The sequence below is a fragment of the Macaca fascicularis genome, chromosome 15 (assembly GCF_037993035.2).
Source record: "Macaca fascicularis isolate 582-1 chromosome 15, T2T-MFA8v1.1".
Lineage (NCBI taxonomy): Eukaryota > Metazoa > Chordata > Mammalia > Primates > Cercopithecidae > Macaca > Macaca fascicularis.
In genome coordinates this window covers 118,532,245-118,537,826 of record NC_088389.1, presented here as the reverse complement: position 1 = coordinate 118,537,826, position 5,582 = coordinate 118,532,245, and the positions used below count along the sequence as shown (strand labels likewise).

Below are 5,582 nucleotides of genomic sequence, written 5' to 3'. Positions count from 1 at the left end.
TTATATCCAAGGAAATACTTGTATCCAGCATATATAAAGAACTTCTACACATAAAAAATGGAAAGCCAGTAAATCAATTGTCTATCAGCAACAGAATGACAATACCCTCCACCATATTATGACACAGCAAGAAGGCCCTCACCAGATGAGGTCTCTCTATCTTGGACTTCCTAGCCTCCAGAACTGTGAGTCAAATATATTTCTTTTCCTTATAAATTATTCAGTCTGTGGTATTCTGTTACAGCAGCATAAAGCAGACTAAGACACTTGTGTTTGTTGTCTAATCTGCATGGTATTCTGTTGTGTGAATATACCACAGTGCATTCGTTCATTCTGCTGCTGATAGACAATTGAATCCAATTTTTATGGATAGTGCTGCTGTGATCCTTCTTGCACATGTCTTTTGGTTTACATATATGTGCATCTCTGTTAGATATATACCTAGTAGTGGAACTATTGGGTTATAGAGTACTCATATGTTCAGAATTAGCAGATGTTGCCAAATGATTTTCCAAAACGGGGTTTTACCAATTTATACTCCCTCCAGTAGTGTATGAGAGTTCAGATTGCTTTAACACTCTCACTAATCCTTGGTATTGTTTTGTTTGTTCTTCACTTTAGCTGTTCTGGTTGATGGAGTATTGCTGTGGTTCTAATTACATTTTCCTAAAGCTGAGTACCTTTCATACCCATCAGAATATTCTCCTTTGTAAAGCACCTGTTCAAATTTTGCCCCATTTTTTATTGACTTTCCATCTTTTTAAAATTTATTTGTAGAAGTTCTTCATATATTCTGGATACAAGTACTTCATTGGACATAAAATTGCAAATATTTCCTGTTACTCTGTCATCTGCTTCTCACTCCTGTGATGGTGTGTTTTGATAAACACAAGTTCTTAGTTTTAATGTTGTCAAATATATAAATGTAGTGTGACTTTTCTGATATATTTTAAATTCATGGTTCTCTGTCAGCTCTTTTGTTATTGCTTATTTCTAAGGTTTCGGTTTTTTGTTTTGTTTCTGAGGATATTAATACTTTTTTCTTTTTTCTTTTTCTGAGACGGAGTCTTGCTCTGTCACCCAGGCTGACATGCAGTGGTGCAAGCTTGGCTCACTGCAACCTCTGCCTCCCAGGTTTAAGCGATTCTCCTGCCTCAGCCTCCTGAGTAGCTGGGATTACAGGCATGTACCACCACACCGAGCTAATTTTTCTATTTTTTTTTTCTTGGTACAAGATTTTATTAAAGATCTTTACAGAGCAACATCCAGACTCCAGAATACAGCTGCCAAGGAGACCCTGTTATGCTGTAGGGACTGGCTGGGGCATGGCAGGCGGCTCTGGCTTCCCACCCTTCTGTTCTGAGATGGGAGTGGTAAGCAGTATCTCATCTTTGGGTCCCACGATGCTCATGTGGTCAGGTAGGGGCTTCTTAGGGCCAATCTTACCAGTTGGGTTCCAGGGCAGCATGATCTTCACCTTGATGCCCAGCACACCCTGTCTGAACAATACATGGCGCACAGCAGTGTCAACGTAGTAGTTAACAGGGTCTCCGCTGTGGATCATCAGGCCATCCACAAACTTCACGGATTTAGCCCTCTGTCCTCGGAGTTTCCCAGACACCACGACCTCACAGCCTTTGGCCCCGCTCTCCATGATAAACCGCAGGACACCATAGCAGGCCCTCCGCACAGCAAGCCCTCCTAGGAGTTTGTAATGCAGAGACTCTGCCTGGGCAATGGCACACAGACCTCTAGTGGCCACCTTTTCAGCATAAAGCTCTACACTGCCCTCTGGAAAGCCAAACCTCTTCTAAACTACAGCAGTCAGTTCCTGAATCCACCGGCCCTTCTCACTAAGAACATTCTGTGTTCTGGTGGCTAAGATAATGATTTCTGTCCTGGTTGGTGTAACTCGCACCTCAACTCCAGAGTAGTCATCTTCAGCCAGCTCCCGAGTAAGAAACTCATTCAGTTCAGCTTTGAAGATGCCATCAGCGGCAAACTTCCTCTTCTTGGAAATTTGCACAGCCATCTTCCCACCGCGCTCCGCCGAAAGGAAAGGCCTATTTTTTTTTTTTTTTTTTTTTAGTAGAGATGGGGTTTCACCATGTTGCTCAGGCTGGTCTCGAACTCCTGACCTCGTGATCCGCACGCCTCGGCCTCCCAAAGTGCTGGGATTACGGGCCTGAGCCACTGCTCCCGTCCTGATATTAATGATTTTCTAAAGCTTTCTTTTTCCTACACAGCCTCTGTTTCTTCCCAGTCGTCCTTTTCTGTTTACTTCTTCCCATCAATCACCTTAGTGGGTTTCTCCAAACGTCCTATGATTTTTGGCTCTCTGGTGATATTTAAGAGTTTTTTGTGCACGGCAACTTTCACACAGTATGGTAGGCTGAATGAATTGTCTCGTCAGAGGAATCCCTGTTTTCAATGTATATTTAGGTCGGTCCTCTTGGATTGTTTCCAATTCACCAAAGAATTCACTTTCAGTTTCTTCCTGAAGGATAAAACACTGGCTTCCAAGTCTTGAGGTCCTTCTTGGAGAGGATGAGTGTCCCTAGTTCAAACCAGCTGGAGCCCTCCAATACAGATAAGTCTTGTTTTATCCTCTCCCTAGAATAAACCTCCAGTTTTCTATCAGAGAGGGGAGGGAGAAGTTTCTCACATGTGGGGAACAGCGGATAGGATCTGTTTGTGAAACTCCTTAAAGAGATCTGAAGCCAGCCTTCTGATTTATAGCCCACTCTTCTCCTTTTCTCCTGGAGGTCCATGGCGCTCACCATTTCTGAGCCGTTGGGGATTCTGGATTGTAAGTCAGACGCCTCTTGGACTTTCCCACTGCTGTCACAAAACTCAGCCTTCCAGGTTCTGCCGAGCCAGCTTCTACGCATCCTTCTGCTTTCTATCTTCAAAAAAATTTTTTGTTGTCTCTTTGTAAGTCTATATCTTTAAAAAGAAAAATCTCTTAACTATCATCTTACTAAGTTTTGGGGAAGGAGCCGACATAGATGAAGGCACTCAATCCACCATGTTTAACCGGAAGTCACTGCATTTAGCTCCCTAATCCATGTAGAATCTATTTTTGTGTGTGTCCAGTGTAGGGTAGTATAGATAATATACATGTTCTGAAGAGATATTCATTTGTTCCAAAACCATTTGTTGAGTTGTTCATTCTCTCTCTCCTCATTCAGAATGCTACCCTCCTTACCCAGACACTCCATTCTCGCTGTTCCTCTAGTGAGCCGGGTACTAGCCCATCCAGGAACAGGTCAGTGCTAGTTCCACACCTGGGTGTCCTTCTGCCAAATGTCTGCCTAGGATAGTCTCTGTCCTCCTTCAAGCCTTTGCATCAATGCCTCCTGACCAGAGAGGATCATGCACATCACATACTTAAAATTGCATGTTACCCCTATCACTCTCTTTCTTCCTCAAGGTTTTTTCCCCATAATATTTCTCCTCTCGAATTTCCTATGATGTTGACTCATCAGTTTTGGCTGATTGTCTTGCCCTGCCTCACTAGACTGTAACCTCTTTGATCCATGGATATGGACTGTTTTGGTTGTTATGCTATGCGCAATGCCTGTTGTTCATTAAACACATGTAGAATAAGTTAATAAACATGCTACATTTCCAAACAAACACAAACATGGCTGTTTTTGTACTTTCTACTCTGCACTACTTATCAATTTGTTTATTCCTGTAACAGTTTCACTCTGTTCCGTTTTCAATAGTTTTATAATTCACCTCAATATTGACAGAACAAATTGCCATTCATTGTACCTTTTTTTTTTTTTTAGACAGAGTTTCACTCTTGTCGCCCAGGCTGGAGTGCAGTGACGTGATCTCGGCTCACTGCAACCTCCACTTCCCAGGTTCAAGTGATTCTCCTGCCTCAGCCTCTTGAGTAGGTGAGATTACAGGCACCTGCCACCACACCTGGCTAAGTTTTGTATTTTGAATAGAGATCGGGTTTCACCGTGTTGGCTAGGCTGGTCTCGAACTCCTGACCTCAGGTGATTGACCCGCCTCAGCCTCCCAAAGTTCTGGATTGTAGGAGTGAACCACCACGCCTGGCCACTGTACCTCTTTTTCAAAATATTCTTGCCTATTATTGGGCCTTTTTTCTTTTTTCTCTTTCTTTTTCTTTTTTCTTTTCTTTTTTTTTTTTTTTTTGAGAAAGAGTCTTGCTCTCTTGCCCAGGCTGGAGTGCAGTGGTGCAATCTCAGTTCACCACAATCTCTGCCTTCCAGGTTCAAGTGATTCTCCTGCCTCAGCCTCCTGAGTAGCTGGGCCTACAGGTGTGCACCACTATGCCTGGCTAATTTTTTGTATTTTTAGTAGAGGTGGGGTTTCACCATATGGGCCAGGCTGGTCTTGAACTGCTGACCTTGTGATCTGCTAGCCTTGGACTCCCAAAGTGCTGGGATTACAAGCATGAGCCACCGCACCGGGCCTCTTTCTATTTATTTATTTTTGGAGACAGAGTCTCACCATGTTGCCCAAAAATCATAAATGTGATTTTAGCTCCAGATTATTATTTATTCATTAATTAGAGCAATCAGCAATTACTTGTCCTTAACTATATATGTTAATGTTTTTTCTACTTACTGCTGTTTCTTATATAGTTTCTCTTGGAATTTATTATTATTTTACTGAAGTACAGCCTCTTTAATTTTTCATGGAGGTTTGTAGGGGTCAAATTTTTTGAGTCCTCACATGTCTAAAAATGTGCTATATGCTTGAATGAATTTTGGCGAGGAATAGAAACCTAGTTTAAAAATCCTTTACTTTCAGAACTTTAAAGGTATTGCTATACGAGTTTTCTATTCACTTACGTTTTTGTAAGTAATTTGTTATTTTCTCTCAGAAAGCGTTGAGGATTTTTTTCTCTTTAGTCTTGGCATTTTGGAAGTCTTACCATAAAATAGCTAAGGGCAAATCTGTTTCAGTCTGAAGGTTTGCAGCATTGTTCTTGTCTTAATTCATTGATTATTTTGTGCCTATCGTTCTCACAATTCTTATAATTTCTTCTACACCAGTAGGAAGGTCTGGAACTGTCATCTGTGATTTTTTATCATTACATTCTCAGTGTTTGGTCTTTAGTTGAGTGCTCAGATTCCCACTTTCCACACGTGATGACAGATTCAGCAGGTTGAGTGGGGGTGGGTGCAGAAGCCTGAGAAGTCCTCAATAAAGGACGACTTGATAAATAAGTCCTTGATAAGGATGTTTTTGGAATCTTGTTTTAACCCAACCTCTCTCAACTTGATCATAGGGAAAAGTTTTAGATGTCTTCTAATATTTTGCACATCATTTCACAGAACTAGTATCGTATATGCAGCTGCTTTTTTTTTTTTTTTTTTTTTTTGAGATGGAGTGTGACTATTCTCTTGCCTCAGCCTTCCAAGTAGCTGGGACTACAGGCACCTGCCACTATGCCCAGCTAAGTTTTTGTATTTTTAGTAAAGAAGGGGTTTCACCGTCTTAGCCAGGATGGTCTCGATCTCCTGACCTCGTGATCCCCCCACCTTGGCCTCCTAAAGTGCTGGGATTACAGGCATGAGCCACTGCGCCCGGCCATC

At 42.0% G+C, this 5,582-nt stretch overlaps 1 pseudogene; it reads right to left on the bottom strand.

Annotated features, from left to right (window-relative positions):
• Positions 1-1,206: 1,206 nt before the first annotated feature.
• Positions 1,207-2,066, bottom strand: LOC102122208 (small ribosomal subunit protein uS3 pseudogene; annotated as a pseudogene).
• Between the last annotated feature and the right edge of the window lie 3,516 nt (positions 2,067-5,582).